Below are 25,845 nucleotides of genomic sequence, written 5' to 3' on the forward strand. Positions count from 1 at the left end.
CCTTATATATCTGACCCATTATGACTCTTCTCCCTCTGAAAATCCTCTTCATTCCCCTGTTGGAGGCAGTATTTGAAGTTGACCACCAGAAGGTTGCCTTTAGATAAATAACGGGAAGCTGACTGCACTCAACATTCCAAGGGCAACCTAGGGCTCACCCACTGCCTTGGGTAACCCTGATGAAAACCTTCGGCTATTCCAAGTGAACCACACTAGCTGGCCTATCTCCACCACCAATGCCATTCACATTGCATGGGGTTGGAAAGCAAGGCCATTTTTAACCAGTGCCTCTATAACGATTCAGTCAGAAGACTCTCTTCCCCTTATATTGGAGACCATAGGCATCTTTCCATAGGAAAGACATTCCAAATAATAAGAACAATAGCTCAGTGATTCACGACATTTAAGAAATGCAGATTTTTTTTTCCTTCACTGGATGTCACTTTGAGCAGCCTAAAGAAGGTGTGATGGATGCTTTCAACTGCAATAGCAGAACTTTCCGTCGGTCATGAATTCATGTTTGAGGGCTCACCGGCAAGACATGAATTTTATCCAGAAGACAGCTTGCTTCTAGTCCGTTTTTGAACATCAGAAAACTGAGTGGTCACCGTGGGCATCACTATGAGGCCCATAATCACAGCCTGAGCTTTGAAGCCGGAGCCGGGCTCCTCCTGCCTCCTCTTCTGAGCGCCAGCCATTCACACGCCTGTCGTCCTCTGTGGCTGCAGGAGTGAGCGGAGGGGAGGTTATGGATGTGTTGCAATCAGATGGAGAGGTGGAGCCATCTGCTCTAACTTCCCAAGTTATTGTTGGCTCGGTGGCTGCAGCTTTGGTTTGGGTCTTTTAACAGTTCATTTAACTGAGGAGGGGGGAGTGGATTCAGAATAGGAGGCCTTCGGTATTGGTGAAGTTTCATTGCCGGTTTTCTGCTCCTCTTTCTAATTCCTCCTCTTTTCTCTTGTCTCAAACCCACTCTTTTTTTATTCCCCTTCCTTCCCCCACCTCTTTCTTTCCTGGCAAGGAATTGCTCCTCCTGGATGGTTAGTGAGTCAGTTCTTCCCAGCACTGACCCCAACACATTCACCACCAACAATCACTTACTCATGATACTTAAAATGCTGGGTACACAGTGTCTTCTGGGATATTCTTGTTGCTTTTGAACTGCATCCAATAATACGGGTTCTAACTGAACAGGACTGCAAATGTGTCCTGTTAACACAGGTGTTCTAGAGGTTTTTCAGAAAGATGGTTGAGCATTATTTCTATTGAACTTCTTTTGGTGGGTTATATTTTGGGTGGAGGAAAGGTTAGATGGAACCTTCCATTTTTTGGTCCTCGTAATTTCTCCTTCCCTTAAAACGTGTTCTCTAGCCTCTTTCACTCCCACGTAAGATACTTCACCTCCAGGAAAATCATAATTATGTTTAGGTGAGATCACAGTGACTTCAAATTGCTCTGAATATTACCTTACTTTTCAACTGCACAACTGGATCCCTTTACAAAGAAATATTTGACTTTCTTCTGGTTCAGTGACATAACAATACAATCATCTGCCTCCTTGCTTCTTCAATAAATTTTTTTAAATTTGGATAACAGCAAAAGAGGCTTGCAACTTGAAAAATGAGTATTTAGATCGAAAATAAAACAGGCTTAGCAGATATAAGGGGTTTTTTTTGTTATTAATTTACCACAGAAAAATGTTAAGAAAAGTCGATGCTAAATGAGGAAGTACAATTTGCAAATTCCTTCCAAGGGGAAGTCCCCCCCCCCAAAAAAAAGTGTCCTGATCAATTCACTGATTAAAACAAGTAAATTATGGCACAGGGCACCATTTTTTTTTAATTCCTTTTTAGCTACAGCTTTCCCCTGCTTAGCTCAAATGCAGCCTCAGACTCCTTCTTACCTCCAGAACCCTCCGCAGGCCAAGGTAACAGAATGACACGTACTGGACAGATGGAACCCCTCTGGCATTCCTGTGTTCTTTGATGGGAGTTTGACTCACAGGGAAACAGTTCACCATCCGTGGACGGACACCACGTCTCAAGCGTCTGTTGTGGGGCTTCAACAACTATTTCCTAATGGACCGATTGATTTCATTGTAGCTGAGTGGCGCCTACCACCACAGGGAGGATCGAGGGTGAGAATCCCAGTGCTTTAGCTATGTGAAGACTTGGGGTGTGTGAGAAAGAACATGAGAAACAAGAGACTAGAATTTGAAGCCCACCTCTGTCAGTTACCAAATGTGTGACCCCAGGGAGTCAACAGGATTCTTGCCCCATTTTCTGTAAAAAAAAAAAAAAAAAAAACCAACCATAGTAATACCCAAACAATACTCACTTCCTACGGTATAATGTGGGCATTCAAGGGGATGAATATTAGGGTGGAAAACTCAAATGAGGCTGGCTGGGTAAGGCAAATGAATAAAGTAGGCCGGGTATAAGGCAGTCCGTGGCAGCTGAGATTCTCTAATTCGAAGGGAGTGGCAGGGCCTGTCATTATCTCAAGATTTTGTGTCCATCAAAAGGGGCAGCTGTTTCTACTTGGCTTTAGCCAGTGTTTGCGATGGAAAAAAAAACAAAAACAAAAATGGGGGCCTGGTGTTGCCAGATTTTCCGGGAAGCTGGAAATCCGGACTTTTATGCGAAGCCTCCCAATTTTTTAGACATTGGCAATTAATTCAACCTTAAAGCACTCTCCCTGCCAAACAAAACACATCTGCAGGCCACATAAGCCCTGGGAGCCTCCATTTGTGACCTCTGATACATGTGAATATATCTGTAACAGAACCTGCCTCATTACAGATATTCCGTAAATATCCACCACATCTTTTCCTTGCAGGAGATACCCAGGATGAGAAAAGCAACAATAACCGATTTGATCATTCGAGAACAGTATCCGATTGCTCACTCTTAAGGCTTGGACTTAGTAAGTCATCTATGAACATGTTTAGTCTTATTGACTCAGTGGTCTATTGACCGCTGAGTTCCTTACCTTGGGTGTCGCCTGTGTTTGGAAAATGACTTTGTATCCTGTGACTTTCTAACAGAAGTTTAATTTTTGTTAGAAAACATACACTCGAAAGATGGCTCAGACACTTTGGAATCACAGGAAGGAAAATTCACCATTTCTGCTGCTGGGCTGAGATCCTTTTGGATTCCAGTAAGTGAGCAGCTCCAGCCTGGATTTTTCTTTGTCTTCAGAGGAGCAGGACCTGGTTTTAACTGGCACATCTTGGTGCTGCTCACTCCTTAAGTAGTTTCACTTACTTTTTAACTGTTACACGCCAACAAAACAGGTTGCTTAATTGGTTTGACCTTTCACAGTATTTTTTAATTTTTCAATCTTAGTTTCATAGTTCCATCTGGCCCTTTAAAACGACATCTGGTTAACTGTACTTAACCAGCTGATCACTGTACAGTTATTTTTAAATGTAATGTATGCTTAAACAGATGTTATTTTTATAGATGTGGATCTAAACTGCACTTGTGTACGTGCTATGTCTGCATAAACTCTTTCTGCAATTCAAATGTTGACACCCAAAATTACAAGCCAGAATGCTTATGAACTCCACTATTATGGTACTGCACTTTTGTGCTGCTTGTTAGGTAAACATCAATTCAGTTCTTTTTTTCTCTCTTCATTGCACATAAATAAAACATTAGCATTTAGTTTATAAAGTGATGAACATTTTGCTGTGTTGGATTTAGCTTTATAAATACAACTGCTGTCAGCAAGAAAAAAAGGATTTATTGAATAAATAATAAGAAAGCTAAGGGAAAATGAAAATATATATATTATGCAAAACATGGTGTCTGTCAACAGGTCACAAAGGGGCCTCAATGCTTTTGGCATTACTGTGGGAGATAACTCTATCTCTGGCACCCTGTGTCTGGGGCGTCCTGGGCCTTCCCTTCGCGGTAGGCGAGATTTAATCCAGGAAGCACGCTATAGAAAATAATTTATTTTGTAGAACCCCAGATGCTTAACTGTCCAGGGCATCATTAACATTTAGACCAATTTAAATGTCTTTTTACCCGAGCACGGAGAAGGCGGAGAAAACTTGATGCAAAGAAAATCTAAGTGGCCGTTCAGTTCTACGGTTTTATTTTCACTTTTGTTTCTATCAGAAAAGAAAAAAAGAGAGAGAGAGAGAGAGAGAGAGAGAAGGCCACAGCACTTCGAATACAGGCTAGGAAAGGGTTTCCCGATCGTGGAAGCATCTCAGCACAGAGCAGACCCTGCTTCAGAGAGAACACAATCTCCCAAGACCAGGACAGCAGGTACTTTGCATATGACACAAGGTTGAGTCTTCCTTGACACAAAGAAAGTGGTCACAGTTGAAAATATTTTGTGGAGAACTTTAAAAGTATCATTCTCAAGGTTAAAAATTGCTGTTCTACATAATACCTCAGTAATTGATAGACATTTTCTCTCTCCAGAGTCCAGTTTCGGTGAAAAACACCACGTAACATCTGTTCATAAACAGTCCTTCTGTGAAAACACTGACACAGGTCTTGAGCTTTCCACAGGCTCAATTCCCCTGCCATGTGCAGATGGCACGATGTATTTATCCAGCTGAAGCCTGGGTAACAGAAGCCCGGCCGTATCTCCAGGTAGGACTTGAGGCAAGTGTGGGTTGCTGTTTCTCGGCCTCACCCCAAGTTGTTCAAGGGGTTCCTTCTGACACAAAGACAAATGGTTTCCCACTCATGAGCAGGACACGTTGGAAAAAATCACCTTCGGCAAGGAACGTCTAACTCTACAGAGATAAGGGCATTTCCAGTCTTTTAAAAAGATTCCACAGAACACATTAATGAAAAACTAATTAGGTTACAGAGGTATTTGTGAAACTAGACTGAGATCACACAGTGTTTTGTGTTTTTTTTGGCCTCTATACTTGATGTGTGATGTTTCACTGGAATTAATTACTGCAACTAAAAGTAAATAAAGTTTGGGGTTAAGGGTTTAAATAATTAACGTTCAACTTTTCAGCAACGGTCATGAGGGGGGAAACACCGTTATGCTGAAAGAAATTATTTCTCAATTTCCTTTAGTTTCTCCCATTGTATATGAAATGGAGATGGGGATTTGTGGGGTTTTTGTTTTTGTTTTTGTTTTTGTTTTTGTTTTACTGAGCATCTGTGGGGAAACACTTAAGAGACTTTCAAATCCTGGTGAGCTTTTGCTGCTTTTCAAATCTGGTTTCCTTATTAATCACTGAGAGGCTTGTCCTTCTGTCTTCTCTAAAATTGCTCTTTCTCAGAACTAGGCAGATTTCAAGAGCAAGCAAAACCACCTTCTCATGACCTGGAGAAACACTGACTTGAAGTCAAAGCAGGATACTGGAGCTTCCGAAGGGCTTGGGGGCCCCAAACATCACCCAAATAAACAGAACAAGGAAGCCATACACATGCATAACCCCGGTTTATTTGTACCTGTCTTTGTTAGACAGCTGCAATGCGTATGAGAGTCACGATCAGAGAAACATATCTACGGTACCCTACTGTAATATAAACCATTCGTATTTTATTCTCCATGAACACCACAGGCAAATTCTTGTTCTATTTGACCAGCTGGGGTCCAAAATACTACCCAGTGCTTGGAGGTTTTCATCCTAGCTCCAATGTCTGTTTCAACACGCGTGTTCTGGTTTGTGCATTTCAAGATGCTTTTATAGCATTTATGAATTTATTTATGGCTTATCAGCTCAGGCTACAGAATCAACTTTGGTAAAGATTGGTAAGAGAAACAAAATAGCCATTTGAGAGTATGATGTTTGGGCGTTATATCTGGCAGGAGGAAGCAGATGGAGTAGAGAGAACTTCTGGAAAAATTCTCCTGGAGGGACAGTCGTGGGTGTTGTTCTACCCTATGGGAAAAAACAGTCCCGTTTTTATGTTTGCTTTCTCTCTAGTTATTCCTCACAACAAATCTCACCTGAAACGTAGGCAAAAAACAATCACAATGAAAATAAAGTTGTGCCTTCAAATCACACACAAAGCAAGACTGCTTTTTCACTAAACATTGAGCTGCATTGTTTGGATGAGATGGTGCAGTTAGGACTATGACGAGAGACCAAATGCAAATCACATGTTACATTTGAGACAGCACATGTTATATTAGGCAAAAATTTTTTTGGTTTTGGCTATTAATTCCTTTTATAGCTATTTCTTTTTTTTTCCTGGAAAATTGCAGGTTGAGGAACGTAAAGTCACTTTTACCTGATAAATGCACACATAATGATAGGAGGCTGGATTTGTTGGATATTTTTTGATCATATTTTTATCAATAGGTTCATTATGGCATTATTTATGATAGCAAAAAACGGAGACAATACTCATGATCATTAATAGGGGACTGATTAAGTAACCATTGACGTGGTAAAATTATGTCATTATGCTAAGTGGAAGAAAATCAAAATTGCTTATATGCTACACAGTCTCAACTAGGAATACGTCATAGACAGGCAGAGGAAAATACCTGAAAAAATATATCAATATATTCAAAATAACTCTTCCTGGGTAGTAGGCTCATGAACTATTTTTATTTTCATCTTCTTGTTTTTATGTATTTCCCAAATGTTTTACATTGAACATATATTTCTTTAATAATCACGAAAATGTGATGAAAAGCATAATAAAGGCATTTTCTCCTAAGAAAGGCATTTGTTATCTTAATAACATGAGTTCTGGCATTTTTGGGCAAGAATGTAAGTGGATATGAAGTACACGGAGTTATATTTTCGTCAGAATTTTATTAAATGTGGAAGAGATGGTTAAGGGAAGCCTTTTCCCCAAGAAGATACCTTTAGATAATCTGCTGCCTGGTTACTGCAATAATGCCCTAGGTGATCTCCCTGACTTAATTAATCCCTCTCTTTCTCTCTTCCTCCCTCCCTTTTTTCCTTTCTTCCCTTCCTTAATAAATATGTATTGATCGCTAATTCTGTGCCAGGTGCTCAGGGTAGGAACCGAAACAGAGCTCCCCCCTGTGCAATTGGCAGCCTAGGATGGCAGACAGTGGATGAACCAGTAACAAAGTATCCAAGGAACACAGAAATCATGTCACAGTTGTGAGAGGGCAGTGCACCTAAAGAGACCAGAGGTAAGCAGCCCTGGCAATTGCGGAGTGGGAGGGAAGCGCTCTCTACAGCAGGGATATTGGTGTGGAGAACTCTAACCCTAAGAGGGAATTAACAGCTTGTACCATGGGCAGGAGAATGCTGGTGGGCATGAGCTGGGTGCCACACTAAATACTTGTCTTTCCAGTCTTAAACCCTTCTCAGCACCCCAATAGGGTTTCATACACAGCACACACTCAAATATTTACTGAATTGTTTGGAAGATATGCCATTTAAGTCTTCAAAACAGTAGGACCCAGCAGACTGAATTAAATCCTATCAGTCTATAGGTGACCATAATTCCACCCCCCAAAACAGCCTGCCTTCCATGAGGCCCATCTTACAACCAGACATTATCTGACTCACTGTTTTGGAATATGGAAGGCTTTCCTTGTGGAAACATGGGGATGAGGGATAGTTTAAAATGCATTCTGCATCTCAATGGAGTGGAAGTTTTTCTCTATATGGTGCCTTGATGTACAGGCAGCAATAAATATGAATATCAGACTCTGCAAAATTATTACTGAATTCCTAGAACACACTAAACTAATTTCTAAACACTTTAATACAGTGTCAAGTGATCAGTTAATACTGTTAGCATACGTGGCTAGCTGCTTATAATTCATAATGTTTTTCTTCAATAAAAATATTTTGGCTTAATCTCAAAATCATCAAAAAGACTAGACATCGGTTGGTCCAAACCACTCATTCTTTCTGAATTTGTAGCAATTACTTTCCACAAAGAGGATGCCCACCCAGCTGGAAGAAAGCTGAAAGAGCAAAAGAATTTTTGCCTTGATGGATGCCAAGAGAGGTTTCAAGTTCTTTTTCCCCACTGGGTTGATCAAATCAAGCATTTGCGCCTTTGAAAATGTAAGTAGTACTATGTCCCTCAGCTTGATGAAGGCAATGACATATCTACTATTAATGAGGGACCATCACTCTCGAATAAGGTCATATTTAAAAATCAAGAAAAAACATAATAATGTAATAGTGATCATAGCGATAACAGTTTCCATAGAAGGGTGCCTAGTAAGAGAAAGTCGGTGATGACAAATAAGGGAAATGATGAGCCTTCCACCTCCACTGAAAACAAGATGTTGATCATGAAACTATATCCTAGGCCTAGTATTTAAAAATTTATCATAGGGGCGCCTGGGTGGCTCAGTGGGTTAAGCGTCTGCCTTCGGCTCAGGTCATGATCCCAGCATCCTGGGATCAAGCCCCGCATCGGGTTCCCTGCTCAATGGGGAGCCTGCTTCTCCCTCTCCCTATGCCTGCCGCTCCTCCTGCTTGTGTTCTCTCTCTTTCTTTGTCAAATAAATAAATAAATAAAATCTTTAAAAAAATTTATCATAAATAACTATCACCTTCCAGACATGCATAATTGATCCTACTTGTATCAACAGTAAGTTCCTTTTCAGTTTTTTTTCCACGTTAACTTCTTTTTACATGGTATTATTTTCCTCAAATGGCATTTCCACTGACAGCTATGCCGAATGCACTGTGTAATTATCATGTCGTCAGTTTCTTTTTCTACAGTTCTTTTTAATTACAAAATAATACCCTTTTGACACGTACATCTTTGATATCTTAACCATCGTTGGGTCAATATAGCAGTGTGTGCTCATTACCAATATATTTTAATTATTTCATTCTTTCTAATGTCCCATTTTTGTTTTCCATGAACTGCCAGATGATTATGTTTGTATCAGGATAAATAATTAACGTTCTCTGGAGCAAAAAGACTGTTATTTTTCTTTTCTCTTTCTTCTTTTTTTTTTTTTTCAGACATGGCAAGACTATAAATAGTCATTTACCTAGATTGACTAAATGTGTTTTTTTCTTGGGGCAACAGTAACTTATTGGTGATTCAAGATCTGTTTTGGTAAGGCTCAGAATTGTCGAGAACCAAAGCTTCCGGGCTTCTAACTTCTATTTAAACAGAGCAATGCTGCTTCCATCACACTGTTAAATCCCTCTCTGTCCTACTTCATGCCCTAATTCAACCCCCAAAGCAGGTATAGGTGGTCAAGGCTATACCTGCAACAGAGATTTATATGTATAAAATTACTATGCTATTTTTTTTGTTTGGAAAAATACATCTCTAAAGTAAATTCTAATTATATAAGGCAACAAAAACATGAGCAATTCCATAAATATTCATTGAGAAGAAATTATGAGTTATGAGTCCAGAAACAAAGCAGAATAAGGTGAAGCTCAGTAGGTAATGCTTGAGGGAAAGACCAGGAACTAGGTAAACGGAGCAGAGTACGTCGGGGCACAGAATTGCGGTAAGTTTCATTTCTTCATTGTTAGTATAAAATGGCTTCTTAGCAATTTTTCCTCTAAGGTACTATTCCAAAAGGAGGGGAAAGGTACTATAGTACTAGCTGTGTGGACCTTGGGTAAGTTCCTTAATCTCTCTGGGTTGTGGCTTTCTCATCTGTTAAGAGCCCGAGTGGTTATAAGGCCAGCTGCAATATCAAGACAGGTTGCAAATTCCTACAGTTCTTCAAGCTAAACATCCCAACGTCTTTAGCTATTTCCCAGACGAGAAGGTTTCCAAGGTCCTCGCTGTTTTGGTCATTCTCCTTTTGTCTATGCTAAAGTTTGAAGGCCTCCGATGAGCTAGGGACACTCCAGAAAAAAAAAAATCTGAGCTGCACAGAGCAAGACACAATACGTTTTCTGTGCATTTCCATCCAACAATAAAACCTAAATAGTTTCACCTTTGAATTTTCAGCTTTCTGATTTTATCTACTTTTCCACCTATCTTTGTATTATTTTTAAAGTCTGATAAACGTGTTGCTCATTCTTCTCTATGTCTCCATATCTGTGGATTACTGGGCTTGGTGCCAGGGGACACAATATTGTCATGCCTGTTCTAATCCCTGCCTTTCTAACAGCGTTAAAGTGGGTAGAGGCAAGTGTTCACCTTTAGTTTTGGTAAGTCCATATTCTCATATATAAGGAATAAATATATGGTAATTTGATAAATCCCCCATTGGGAATGAAAACAGTCAGAAGAACCAGATTTTCCCGGTAGAATCAATTAAGTGAGAGGAGACAGGTGAAAAGCTCTTTATGGACATTTTAAAGACCATGATATGGGAGAGGGGGATAACTTACTTTATGAATATCTGAAGTGCTAATCTTGGATTGATTGGTCAAAGTCACAGTCATCATAAATATTGTGGAAAAAGAAACTGCAATAAAACGTCGAATATTAGGGCTTTCCTCAAACAATTCTGCTTAAGACTTATATAGTAAGTATGGTCATCCCTGAATGGTATGACAAACAATACCACACTATTTTATACTCTATTCCCCAGACCTAGGTAAAGAATTTGACCACTTTCTAATCCTGATACATATTTCAGTGAATTAAGGCTTATGTAGCTTCAAAATCTCACCTGTCCTAAAGCCACACTATTTTTTTTATAACTCATACAAAAATATAACTGAGCACCTACTGAATGCAATGGAATGATGGTTTTTGAGAAGAGCTTTTATAGTAACATCTGAACAATTAGAATTTAAAACATATTATCGGCGCACCTGGGTGGCTCAGACGGTTAAGTGTCTTCCTTCGTCTCAGTTCATGATCTCAAGGTTCTGGGATAGAGCCCAGCCTCAGGCTCCCTGCTCAGCAGGGCATCTGCTTCTCTCTCTCCGTCTGCCCCTCCCCCTGCTTGTACTCTCTCTCTCTCTCTCTCTCTCTCTCTCTCTCTCTCTCTAATAAATAAATAAAATCTTTAAAAAAAAAACCATATTATCATGTCCTCTTTTATTAGGCATGTGCTACAATGCATGATTTAGGTCTGAGTATGCACCCATCTTTCTGCAACCTGGAAAAAGACGTCGCCATCTCCAATCCTACAATATTACAATATTTAAAGCAGAGAAGAAAAACCAACTCTGAAGTAAGTTCAGGCTCAGCAATATAAAAAGTGTTTCCATTTTCATTTTTTAAAGATTTTATTTATTTATTTGACAGAGAGAGCGAGCCAGAGCACAAGCAGGGGGATCAGCAGGCAGAGGGAGAGGGAGAAGCAGACTCCCCGCTGAGCAGGGAGCCCGATGCGGGGCTCAATCCCAGAATCCCAGGATCATGACCTGAGCCAAAGGCAGATGCTAAGGGACTGAGCCACCCAGGCCTCCCTCCATTTTCAACAAAAGAGTTTTATAGTGAAATTTAGGTAAACCCCAATGTAACAAATCAGAAGTTGCAGCTTTCTCTGTTCTCCAGCTTACTCAAATATTTTTTTCAAATATTCTTATCTCAGGCAATACATTAAAAATGTTTAAAAATGAACAGTTATTTTAATTATCATCAGTAATACTTTCTTAAGCAACCTCTTCCTAACAAAAACATTTAACAAGATGAAGATATAAAGAAATACTAGAATTTGAAAGATTTAAGTCAGAGTACCAAATCCACATATTTAACACTTCTTAAGCATAAACTTCTGAAGTGCTGTCATTTAAGGGATGTCTCCAATGTAAATGAACATTCTAAAACAAGACCAGGCAAACTAATTTTGATCTTTGTATGTTGATAAAAATCAGAGACAGACTAATTCAATTCAGGAAAGTTAGATTTTTAACAGAAGACGTTAAAAATCCTGGCAATAACACTATTTTAATAAAAAAAAAATCTCTTCTATATAAAATCTGTGCGCAATAAAAAATATTTAGTAAACACAGCACCCTTTTTAGTAAGTGGCTAAAATCCTCTAGCAACATAAAGACTGTCATTGTTTCTTTGGAAGAATCATCTTCAGAGTAGCAAGACAATGCTAAGTTTTACAAGATCCATGCCTCAGAGATAGGTGTTTATAAACAAATAAGAGATCTAGAGCAGGATACCTACAGAGTCAAATTAACTGGCTACGAAATTTGATGCAAACAAAGGGGGTTTGCACAAATAGCTATTAAGCTTTGTGTCCTCAAAATCAAATGGCTCCTCATTACTCTAAGAAGAGCCACCATGATGTTGCATTCTATTGGGTTCAACTTAACTGTTTAAAGCAACACTGAATCTAGGAGTTCTTTACAGTCATTCTGTTTTCACCACCAACAACCTTATTTCCCACTTTACTTGTGATTTCATATGTAAAAGTGAGTTTCATTCATGCTTGGAAATAAATATTTTAGGTGCTCCCAAAAGAAATAACTCAAACTAAAGAAATTCTCTAAAATATAAAAAAAAAATCTTTGAAATTATAGAGCATAAGAATTATTTCTTGTTTTCCAACAGTTTGAGGTTACAAATATCATAATGTTCTTTCTGAAAACTGTTCTGAAAAAAAAACAACAAAAATTGTAACACATACGTCTCTTGGGAGAAAGACAGAGTTCTGTCTTTAACAAATAAACATTCTAAAAATGGCTTTCTTTTATGTTATAAAATCAGTTTATACTGGTGAAACATAAAGAGGTTAATAATCTTGCACAGGACCATGGTGGTAAAAATTCACTAACTGAACAAGTTTTCCCAATAGATGGACTCACTTACTATAAGAAATAACAGAACACGTGAAAGTCATATCCATTGGGGAAAACAGAATTGTTTGTATCTATCTAAAGTAACAAAGGATAAAATCAACTGCTGATCAAATACTGAGTTGAGAGATAAGAGTAGAACCTGTGGTCTTGCCTCTTTTCACTTTCTGAACTAGTGATTACAGGTCAATGAGAACATCAACATTCAGTATTCTGCAATGCTGCATTTTGGAAATTCTTTGAAATTATAGAATAGGTTGCACCTGACAACCAATCTTAATATTTTAATGTGAAACTCTATGATAATAATTTTCCACACTCTAAGACGATTGAGATTATTATTATATTATCTTTTCAACAAATTAATATGATGAAAGCTGTCAGGATACAAAAAAGGTAATGTAGTCCTATATTTTCCAGTATTCTCTGACTTATTCAAATAGACAAAGAAGACAGAAAAATATTTTTCAGGTAAAGGGTGAATTAAATAAGATTGTGTATGTAAATCGTAAAAGATCCTGCAAATGCTAACAATTGTGAGGAAAAGCAGGGAGCTACAAGTTTTTAAAGAAAGGATATCACAATTAAAGGTCTATGAATATTGTTGCAGTGAAGCAATTTTTATGATTTATGTGGGTTTTATCTGTTGGCTTCTCTCGACACACTGTGGTATTAAACACATTACATTAAGTAGCTGAAATCAGATTGAACACAATTCATTCTGGTCTCCTTGCTGAAACATGCCAATCGGATGTTTTCCAATTTTCTCACATAATATTTCCCTTGTCCTTTGGGGTCATGTGGTAATTTCTACAGGGAAAATAGTCTAACCACCGTAAAACTGATCAAAGTGTTACTACAAATACTGCCTTAGGACAAATGATTTGAACCCTTGCATTATCAAAACATCTGCAAATGTTCTCTTTTATGTATGTGTCAATGAGTGCACATATGCTGGGTGAATTCCCTTCCCCCTTGGAACACCTGACATACACCTGACATGTATAATTGATTTCAAGAAAAATTGACAAACGATGGGAATTTTTAGGAATTAACACAATGTCCCAATCCTAGAAAGCCAGAAAACATTTTGCATAGTCTTAACTGTAAATCCACTTTGCAATTTTCAGTTAATATGCTGGTTCCTAAAATATTACTACACATAAATATTGCTTTTGTACCTTTTCCAGAATTATGTATGGTGGCGCATAAACCTCACGATGATATATACCACTGAAGGTCATTTACATGCAGTTTTAAATAATCTCAGCTTGATTTTTGTCATGTATTGGCACAGTTCATGTTTTTTAGACACATGTTTTTATTTTAAAAAAAGATTTATATCTTATTTTGCTAAATGAACTCTTCAGCAAAAATAGGTAAAATATTTGCTTTGACAGTAATGAAGGCATTATATGTTTCTTTGTGCGCGTCTCTGCACACACATGTATGCAGTGCATATCTCTAACCGAAAATAGAGCTTTAAAAATAGAGTAAGGGGTGCCTGGGTGGCTCAGTCGTTAAGCGTCTGCCTTCGGCTCAGGTCATGATCCCACGGTCCTGGGATCTAGCCCCGTGGTCAGGCTCCCTGCTCAGCGGGAAGCCTGCTTCTCCCTCTCCCACTCCCCCTGCTTGTGTTCCCTCTCTCGCTGTGTCTTTCTCTGTCAAATAAATAAATAAAATCTTAAAAAAAAATAGAGTACAATAAAAAATGGAATGAATGGTTAATTTCTGCCCCCCCTTTTTTTGTTTTTAAATTGATTGTCACAAGCTAAGTCACTGTTTAGTGTTTGCACCTACATTTTAAAGATTACCAATGAGTAGACCGGTCCTGGCCCATGTCACATGCATGTGTTGGATTAGTGGAGTTGCAATCAAGAAACGCAGAATAAAAATGACGATTTCCTTCTGAAAATCTAAATGTGAAGCTATGTATGTCAACATAATTTTCGAAGTGGCAAATAAGAATTATAGTAAAGTATTTTCAATTTGTCATAAAGCAAGAAAATGGAAGCTTTCTTTCAGTCGTAGTAGGTTTTATGTTGCCCATGGACTTCATCTGGCTGAGGAGCCAGTGGGGCGAGCGCCCCCTTCTTCTCTCCATCTCCCAGCCTGTTTTAGGACACTATGAACCTGTGCCTGAATGCAATGGGTTTTTTTTTTCCATTAAGAGTTTTATTAGAATTTTAAAGTATTCTAGAGTCCAAGTGGAATATATTCCAGAAGAGTTGGCTAATATGGCCCACATATAGACTACATAACCCGAGGGTTCTTTCTCTATTTAAAGATACTGTGACACGGCATCTTAACATTCTGTTTAACTGATTGTTAACAGTCACAATTCTCGGTTTTCAGCTCCTGTGGTTTTACTTTCATCGATTTATTACTGTTTTTATTTTTCTATATCAAGTTTCTTATGATATTATAAATAAAAGTATATGTTGATGGTGGTATTCTAAACATATTACCTTGAATAATAGGAGTGTTTATTTCCTTTAAACTCTAAATGACATACTTTGTGCTAGTTAAATGTTCTCCAACAATGTAACAAAATATAAATCATCTGGTGGAACCCACATCCTAAAATATAACCAGGTCTATATTCATATGAACTCATGGAAAATTCTTTTCTGCACTGTTTGAGAGAGTATGCTTAATGTTTTACTATGTTTATTCTTCAATAACTAATCACCCTTCTTGGTCTTCCAAAAGTTCCTGGCATTTCACTGGTTTACACACTGATTGAATACTGTTCCCAGAATTGCTTTTGGCACCAGGCCAACTGCTGTGATAATCAGCTATAAGATTTATTCCAGGGGAGAAGTGTTCTAAACATAAGGATTCATAAGGCACCACAACGAAAATGAATACTGATGCTTTCTTTGAGATGGTTGAAAACTTTTTGTGCCTTCAATGAGCACTAATGCCAGGCTTTATACTCTTCAACTACATGTGAAAGCTTTGATTTTGTGGAAAAAAGGCATGCTCATTAGATTTGATGATTTGATATTTGTATTAATCATTATTAGCCGGTTTAGCAAATTGAAATGATTTAATTTCACAAAGGCAAATACAGAAAAAAAATCACAGAGAATACTTTAAAAGCCCCACCTTTTTGGAAATTAAGGACTTAACTGCTATACAGGATCTGACACATTTACTGCAAGAGGATATATTATTATATTGGTTGATGGGTGGAGTGAAAATACAAAGGAAAGCCCCAGATTCAAAGGGAAACAGTTGGCAGCTAAATGCGCAGAGCCAGAAAAGAATAAGGAGAAATGAGATGAGTGGAAAACAGGACGCATAATTATTTCTTAAATAAAAGACACAAAAGCCAAGAAAAATGTTACTTATAGTTTACAGAAAGTTGAGAAGACAAGGTGGCAGACTATTAATCCTAAGTACAGGAAAATAAAAACAGATGCATCTGAAGTGCTGGAAAGGGACAGAAATACCCTCTTCGAGGAAGGTAATTTATGAATACATGAAGACAAATTTCCGGGGTGAATTCTGGGGGCTGCAGAAGAGTTAAGGAACAAGAGAGTCTAGAAAGCTCAGTGTCAACACTACAAGAGTAATGTGCTTTCCACAGCATCGGTACCTATGGCTACCCCAGGGTCATTCAAAGTTCAACAAAACATCCCTCAGGAAAACCACCCCAGGCTACCCAAACGTGTGCTCTAAGAGCTTCTTTTATTTTTCCTTGTCAGTGTGTATTACCGCTTGTAATTATTTACCAGTGTCATTAGGGAATTCTTTCCCCCAGGAGAATATACACTTTGGGAATTCTGGTTAGGGCAACCTCACCATTGCAGCTCAAGGTCATCGCAAGACCCAGAGGGGAGAAAATATTCAGGAACAGTTTTTGAATGAAAAACTCAGTGAATGAACGAGTACGTGATTGAGTGAATGGAGAAACTCCTCCATGCTCAGTGGGGTCCTGCTGGGAATGAGGAGGCGCGGTGACAGGAGAAGGAAGGGTCCGGCTGGCAGCACTAGAAAGAAAGACACTTTGGCTTGCAAGTATCTGGTGGAGGAGGGCTCACGAACAAACCTGGGGGAAATGCACTTTCGAGGTTGTCAAAAGTAAAACTAGAAAACCAAGGGGGTGTGGAAGGAAGGAGATAAACATAGAAATTACAGTTGAAATGTAATTTGATACCAAAAGAGGCATCTAACAAAACATGTTGCAACACTTATATGTTTAAAACATTAAAATCTTAAATGTCAACTGTAAATACTGAAATTATAAATAGCGAAATCATCCTACGTTCTTTATACTTCGGGCTCTTCTCCAGAAAAGAGCAAGAACAATTTTCCCATTCAAACTTCTAATGGCATGATAATCATAGCTCTCCTTTACGGAGAGCACATGATGTGTCCTTTACTATCTTATTTTTGCATGTAGTGCATTAACCCTCAGGATTACCATAAGCAGGACTTGCTATTGTTATTTACATAAAATACAAGGTGCCGGCTTCTTCCTTTCTCTTGCTCTAACTAGCTGTGTCCCGTATGCCACCTCCACACGTCTCTACAATTCTTTTTGATGTAGCTTCCTGGTTGGCGTCCTGCAGGTTACTAACTCTTCACAGAATTCCTTTCATCGGTTCACAGACCACAGAGTGTGTGTGTGGGGATCAAATGCAGAAGGGCGTTGCTGACCCACTGCCACCCTGCGGATATCCCTGACACCTTTCTCTGCAGAGTGATTCCAAAGAGAAAGATACCTACTGGGTGCACAGCTGTGCCGGCCAGGTGCCTCCTCAAGAGTAGATGACAGTTGCTAAAAGCAGAAATGGTGGCCTGAGATGGGCCTGTGTGAGGACTTCCTTTCTGCTTACCCGATTAAGCGGCTGCCCAGTCCTTCCAGAGCACCCCGCCAAAACAGTGAGAAGCAGACACCACCTCGGCCAGATGCCTGTGAGGTCCAATTTACACTTGCTGTTGGAGCTTGGAGAGCAGGGTTAACCTCACCGAGCAGACTTTCCTCGACTGCTAAATGGAGATAACAATACACACTCAGCAGATTTGACGTAAAGATTGTATCAGATGATTATCAAGTGCCGCGTGGGGCGTCCGGCATACAGTAGATGCTCAATAAATGGGAGCCCACGCTTTTACTGGAGAATAGGAAGAACACGGCCAATGGTATTTTTTGAAAGTAACTATCTAATTGGAGAAATCAAATATTAAAATGAATAATATATGAAGCAACAATTGGCTGAATCTGCACTTGTTTCACGAAGCTTATCACTTTCTTATCTCCTTCTTCTGCCACTTGCCTCTTTATCTTGGGTGAATAAATTGTGCTCCTTTTCTTTCTTCTCTTTCCCTCATTCACTCAATCCACTTGCATATTAATCTATTTCTAAATCGCAAAGTGCTTCATCCCAGTCACACGTTTATCTCTCCAAGAAGATTTTAAGTCATCACTAGAGATTCCAAAAGGCTGCCATATTCACAGCTCCCTATCTTATCTTGCATGCAAATTAGAATCTCCCATTCCCACCCCCCCCAACTCTTATCTCTCTTCAGCTCTGTAAAGGAAACACCAGGCTCCAAGCATCCCAGTCTAGAAGTCGTTTCCTAAGACAGGACTTCCAACGTGTTGTTTCCTTCCTACTCTACCACAACTCCAGTATCACCAGTATCACCTCTCCAAGGACCTGTCTGGACATACCAGTACTCACATTAATCTCTTCAGAACTCCAAGTAGCATAGCCCCTCCTTATCTGTAGGGGTTATGTTCCAAGACCCCAGTGGATCCCTGAAAGTATGGATAGTACTGCCCCCTAGATATGCTATGATAAATTTTAATTTATAAATCAGGCACAGTAAGGGATTCACAAAAATAACTAAAAATAAACTAGAACAATTATAATATACTGTAATAAAGGTTATGGGAATGTGCCTCTCTCTCTCAAAATGCCTTAATGTACCACACTCACTCTTCTTGTGATGATGTAAGATAATGAAATGCTCATGTGAGGACATGCAGTGAGGTGAATGACGTAGGAGTTGTGACGTAGCGTCAGGCTCCTACTAATCATCTGACCACATGTCAGGAGAATCATCTGCTTCTGAACCATGGGCAACTGCAGGGAACTGAAATCCCAGATAGTGAAACTGTGAATAAGGGGGAATTACTGCATTAAAGTTAGAGTTTGGACATCTTGCTGCTTTACTGAGTATATGAGTCCTTTGAGAAACAGGAATAAGGTCCCCTCAGCCCCTACACTGGTGCTTATAAGTTTTAACAAAGGCTCAGCAGTCAAGTGTGTGGGTCCACAAGTCCTTAGTAGACAGGGCTGTTAGCGGGTTCAAGAACCTGGATTCTTTTTATGCTTCTACTATGAAAGGTAATTGATTAGTTTCAATGAAGGAAAGAAACATAGACTGTTCATAGGTGTTAGCACACAGAGACACAGAGGATGTGGCTCAACATTTCTGCATGTATGAACGGCTGATTGGGAAGTAGAAATACTATAAGAGAATAATGACTATAAACATAGAAATGTCTCTATCGATAGAAGAATAAACAAAGAACTAATTAATGAATTTGCTTACTGAGTTTTCTTTCCTGGTTATTAGTCTGAATACTACTTCAGGAGTATTATTCCTCCATCTTCCCTGTCATTTTCTTCCATTGTTTTGACCTTCTCCCTTTTGTTTTGTAAACAATCTGCATTTTATTGTGCTATGAAAGGGATCGCACATCCAAAAAATCAGAATGAACAAAGGGGATAATTTTTGGATTTGAGATTTTAAAAGCTTAATCCTCAGATCAATGGGAAACACCCATGTGCACAGCTAAGAGACTCAGGAGAAGGTAAGCAAATCAAAACAAAAGTTCATGTCTCACTCCTGAGAATACATACGATTTCCTCAGTTACAGGGCATGGGGAAGACAGATGCTGACGGAAGGGAGTAAGGGCTCAGAGGTATGGCAAAGGGGCCACACACTAAGAAATACAGTGAATATCCAGCCACCCACTCTTCATTTGGGCAAGCAATATCTATTGGCAATTCCCTGGAATCAACTGAGAGCTAATTTGGCGCCCTACAAACCGTGCAGATGTCATTCAAGCGAACATCACTTAGGCCTGCCCAGAGGAGCCATGTTATCTCAAAAGGAGGAAATGAAAGTTTTTAGAAAGGCCTATTTATTACAAATATAAAACACTGAAAGAGATTTATCAAGAATATATAGGATCTGAAATATATATATCAAATGTGAAATACTATATAATCATCGAAAATATATATATATATATATATATATATTGCATACACGTACCATATATGTGTTCTTCTTGGATTACAGAGAGCATGGAAAGAAAGCCTTAAAATTACAAAAATGCCTATTTGTTCATTATACATTTAATACAAATAAAATTAAATGTATAAGGGAAATTGGAGAAATTGACCAAACAAGACTAAAATTCAGTAACTCTTCACATCCTCAGCTTTCTTTCCTCTCCTCTTTTTTCACAGTGGACTTCTCCATGTTGCCTGAATAAACATCATCCCCTTTCTTCCTGGCTGGTAGTCAACGTCAACTCACTCTCCCGGACCTCCATCCAGGTGTGAAGTGGCATAGTCCTGCTTCAAGAACAAGGGCTCCAAGAAACAGGCACACAGAGTTTATGGCTGGTTCGCTCTTTCCCATGTTGTGAAGTTGGACAATTAACGAACGTTCTCTGAGCCTAGTTAACCCCAACTCTAAGACAGGAAAAATGTCTGCACCATCTACATCCAGAAGTAGATCAAAGAAAGCCTAGCGAAGTGCTTTGGAACTTATGTGGACCATATTGAATCATGCTATCTGTTCTTCCAGAGCTCTTTTTCACAAGAAAAACCTGCCAGTAGGCGTGACTGCTCGCTGACAGAGCAGACACTGTCTGAACCCGGGCTATACCCGTGAGATAGGTCATGGTCTTGGGTTGAAAGGTGAACCAAGACAGTCACATTCTGTTCTCAGGAAACTGAACTGAAAGAACTGAAAGGAAATCCCCAGCGAGAGCAGGAAGCATAAAGGGAGAGCACAATTTGGAGACAAAGTGCACTAAAAGAAGTTGGCCAGAACAAAGTTTTTGTACATTGTGACATCCAAAAATACTGATGGGTGGGATCATTCAGCCCCAGCCTCCCTCAGAAAGTAACTGAAAAATACTGAAATAAACTTTAAAACATTTCCTTAGACACATGGACTTGTTGACTAGATAGTAAGGAATTATCACAACAATATCTGAGTGGAAGTGGGAACCCAGACAGGCAGGGGAACCTCAGAGTACTTGGGTAGCCAGGAGCACTTACTATTATGTGGGAGATTTCACTAGACCCAGAGAAGTCAAGGTCCCGGGCCCACTTATGGTCGGAAGTCTAAGAAGAAAGCTTCCCTCTGCACCACTGGGATCCAGCAAGGTTGCAGCCTCTGGGTAAGGACAAATCAAAGGGAGACTCGCTATATCAACCCAAACCCCAAAACCTTACAGAAAGTGGTGTTGCTGCTGAGCAAAGCAGGGACATAAAACATCTCTGAGAAATTAGAACCACAAGCTGGCCCTTGCAGAGATATTGAAGACAAATATTCAGAACTCCCGTGTAGGGGCGCCTGGGTGGCTCAGTTGGTTAAGCGACTGCCTCCGGCTCAGGTCATGATCCTGGAGTCCTGGGATCGAGTCCCGCATCGGGCTCCCTGCTCAGCGGGGAGTCTGCTTCTCCCTCTGACCCTCCCCCTTCTCATGTGCTCTCTCTCATTCTCTCTCTCTTTCAAATAAATAAATAAAATCTTTAAAAAGAAAATAAAAAAAAAAACAACTCCCGTGTAGTCCAAAAAACTTCTTGCCCAATCATGTTCAGGCCTTGAACTGTTTTTATTATTACTGTTATTGTTGTTGCAAAACACATAGAATGTAAAAGTTTGCCATAATTATTTTAAAGTGTACAGTTCAATGGCATTAAGCACATTAACGATGTTACATAACCTTTACCACTATCTAGTCCCAAGACATTTCTATCACTCCAAATGGAAACCCTATCTCTTCTAAACCACCACTTCCCATTCCTTCCCCTCTCAAACACCCAGCAATGACTCGTGTGTCTCTCTCTGCATTTGCCTATTCCGACTATTTGATATGAACGGAATCATATAATATGTGGTCTTTTGTGTCCAATTTCTCTCCTTAGCATGTTTTCAAGGTCCATGCATGTTGTAGCAGGTCTAAGTATTCATTTCCTTTAATGGCTGAATAATCTTCCACTGTATAGATTTAGTACATTTTGTTTATTCCCTCATTCCTTGTTAAATATTTGGGATTTTTTCCACCTTCCTTCAACTATTTTAAAACAGTCTCACACTGGTAGTGACTCTAGGAAACTGGCAGAAGCAAATCTAGGAAAGACTACTTTACAGAAAAATGAACAGGTCATTAAAAAACAACCAAGTACATACGGAAACACAGCATTACTGAACTTGAGCAGAAGCAATAGTCACAACAGAACTGCAAAGATTCAAATACAGGAATTATCAAGTGTAGACTATAAAAAATACATTAAAATTAAAAAAACTTTATACAGTGAGTTGGGCTAAGAAAACATATTAAATAAATAATAATATAGTTCAAAAGTAGATAAAGAACAAATGGAACATTTGAATGAAGATGCATAACATTCAGGACACTAAAAACGAGATAATATCAAGTACCTGGATAACATTCTACATCTTAGAGAATATATTTATTATTTTTAATTTCCTGAGATTCTACATGTGATGTTTTTCAAAATATTATTACTCCTTAATGTGTGTTTGATGTTGAGTTCCTAACCGATCATAAAATTGTTCTTAGGTGAAAATACTAGCTGCTTAATAATATTCAGCTTCTCAAACCTATTTCTGGAATGTGTTGTGATAAAAGACAAACACGATTTGTTTATTTCATTCTGTGCATGCCAGAAAGATCCATGGAAGGATGTTGAAATGGAGTGAAACCCACTAACTAAGGCCTAGAAGCAGCTCTGAAATATTAAAATCAGTGAAGTCGGAAAGCTATTAAAGCTTACCTTCATCACCAAATACAAACATGGACACAAAAACAAGTGAATGAAATTTAACAGGCAAGCAAATAAGAATAATTTAGGATGTTTTTAAAATTATGACAGGGCACCCGGGTGGTTCAGTTGGTTAAGTGTGCAACTTTTGATTTTGGCTCAAGTCATGATCTCAGGGTCATGAGATCAAACCGCACATCAGGCTCCACATTGGGCATGGAGCCTGCTTAGGATTCTCTCCCCCCCGCCCCACCGCACCTCCCTGCTACAGTCTACCCATGTGTATGTGTTCTTTCTCTCTCTCAATAAATAGACAAACTTATGACAAATATCTTGAGATGATTTATTTGACTAATTCTTCCAAAATGTAATCCTGAACCTCTTCCTATTAACTGTACACAAAAGGCCAAATCACATGAACAAAAAATGAAAACTTTAACCTATCTCTATACTGCCTTGTCTCCAGAGTGTTAAATACCCAGATGACTGATATCCGCATGGTTCATATCCTAATGCATATGCACAGCCTATGGGAATTTAGGTAAGTATTAAAGGAGATTTCAGGGAAAAACTTCAATTTTCATCATCAAATTAATATAGCAAGATATTCCAAGATATGATAAAGGCTTGGGTAAAAACTGGTTATATGTTACTCCCCTACTTAAGGAAAGAAATATCAATTAATTTCTTATCTGACCAAAAACCGTATAGAATTTATGTTAAAAACTTGTAATACAGAAATTCAACAGAAATATTTGAATATGGGCAACTCCTCATTTTGCAGGGCATTGTGTTCACTGAAACTCACTCATGCATCCTCCCTGAAGCAAGGACTGCCTGTACTCTTAGCTCAGTATTTTGCACAAATACATGTGTGCATTCACAAAGGAGCAAAATGCAACAGTTTCACTATATATGGGCAAGTCATGGAACTCTTTGAACTATTTAACATACCCCTCTTTTTCCCAAATACCATTCTGTTTTTATAAAATATGGAGGGAAGAATGGAATTCAATACATACTCAGTTACACTGATTAATAAAACTGCTGTTTTTATCTGAGAATATTATTCTGGGGTCTATTTAATGTGTCTGAAAAGACACAGATTACCACATACCACTTTCTGTGAAACTTAAAATGCTCATTCCAGTGAGCTTTATTTTATACTCTGAATTCAGATAAGTACGTTCTATTCTGAAATGCTCTTTTGAAAAGGACGCTACAAGCACAAACAGATGGATTAATTACATTGGAAACTGACATGTTAAATATGAAGTTAAAGCCAAACTTAGGCAAATAGAAAATTTATCATTTAATACCCAATTGAATCTAAATGAATTCTTTTTTACTGTCATCAGGTTTCAAAACATTTCAGGCATGGGATAAGAGACAATTTATCTAGCATCATATAAATCTGAGAAAATAATTTTTCCTTCCTTTCAAATTCTTGAGAAGAATCAATTCCTATTTGTAGACTAACAATAAAAAAAACTTTGGGATAGACTTTTTTTTTTTTTTTTAAAGAGCAAGTCAACGTAAGGAGGAAAACATAGACCATTCTTTTCCCCAAATCAGCATTTTCTTTTCCAAACCTCATTGTCCTTATCTCCTATTGCTGGGAAAATAGCAATTATGGAGTAACAGAAGGTTCCCTTTTCTCCAGAGCACTTTCATAGGCAAAGTCACCAATTAAAAGTATTGCCAGATTTCAAACGATATCATAAGAGACAAGTCATTTTTTTTCCTTCTCGTTTTTATAAATCAAAAGGAAGGAACATAACTATCTATTATATGCTGGAAATTTATTAAATTTCTCTACTTATAACTCACTTATTTGCAAAACTATAACTGTAGCTACCCGCACCAGACAGGCAGTGTCACGGTTAAGAGCGCAGACATGGGGCCACTGCCTAAGCTCACGTCGCAGCTCTGTGACTACTGGTCATTTCACTTTGGGCAAGTTACTTAACTACTCCATGCCTCAGTGTTTTCATCAGCAAAATGGGATGACAGTTCCCATCTACCACTAGAGAGTTACAAAGATTCAATGTGCTGACCATGAAAAGCATTCTGATGAGCACAGTAAATGCTTGATAAATACTGCAAAAATAAAAATAAAACATAACCACAGAAGTCTGGATGATGACAACATTGTTGTAAGGGGACAGAATTCCAATTTAATTTTTGAAGAATCTTCCTATTTATTTCCCATTCTATGGACAACCTGCTTCCTCCAAACAATTCTATTTGGATAACAGGGCAGGCCCATCGTTTGCCTTCTCAGCAGGAAGTGAGCTTGAGAGGAAAGGGAGGGCACACATCAAAATCCACAGGCAGTAGTGTGAATTTGCAGATGAGCTCTTTAAAAAGGTTCATCAGCAATTTCAATTCGGAGACTAGTCCTTATGCACTGACCCAACTCCTCTCTCCCCACACCCAAAGAAGCAATTAACTCTTTAGAAAGAAAAGAGCAGCATCAAAGCTGAGCCATGGTCAAGGAAAATGGAACTATTTTAGAGCCAAGTCTAGAATTGGAAGTCTTACAGAAAACCAATTAAAACAAGACTTGGAGAATTATTTAAACACATTTGTCAATAACTATCTCACATTTGCATATGTAAATTTGAGAACTCCCTTATGAACATATCAAATGTGAAAACTTCTTTCTGTTTGCAATAATGCCAGTAGTAAGAGTAATGGCTGCAAATTATTATAGGGCAGCATTTTGATAAACCCTCCATGTATTTTATGTCATTTAATTCATATAACTTTATGGGGCAGTAACTATTAAACCTTATGGCATAAAGATTTTAAGTTACTCATCCAATGGCCAGAGTCCAGGTTTGAAATCAGATTCTTCTGACTTCAGAGTCCATGCTCTTAAACCCTGTTCTATAGTCACTAATTTTTATAAATTATTTGCTTGGTGTGATTCTCCTTGCTGCAGAAATGATCATGGCACCCCTTCTAACCTTACTCAGACATGAGAGAATTCAACTTTCTTTAGGAGAGGTACCTCTACCTGAGCCATTTCTAGGACATATCTCTGCCTTACCGGGAACCTAAACGAGAGAATTGGGTTTATTGTCACTCTAATTTTATTCTTCAGATGTCAACCATGTCTTTGGACATAAAAGAGAACGAACTTTTGAAATAATTTC

Source organism: Eumetopias jubatus, unplaced genomic scaffold (genome assembly GCF_037043125.1).
Source record: "Eumetopias jubatus isolate StellerSeaLion01/CBP00866 unplaced genomic scaffold, mEumJub1_p1.0 scaffold_1, whole genome shotgun sequence".
Lineage (NCBI taxonomy): Eukaryota > Metazoa > Chordata > Mammalia > Carnivora > Otariidae > Eumetopias > Eumetopias jubatus.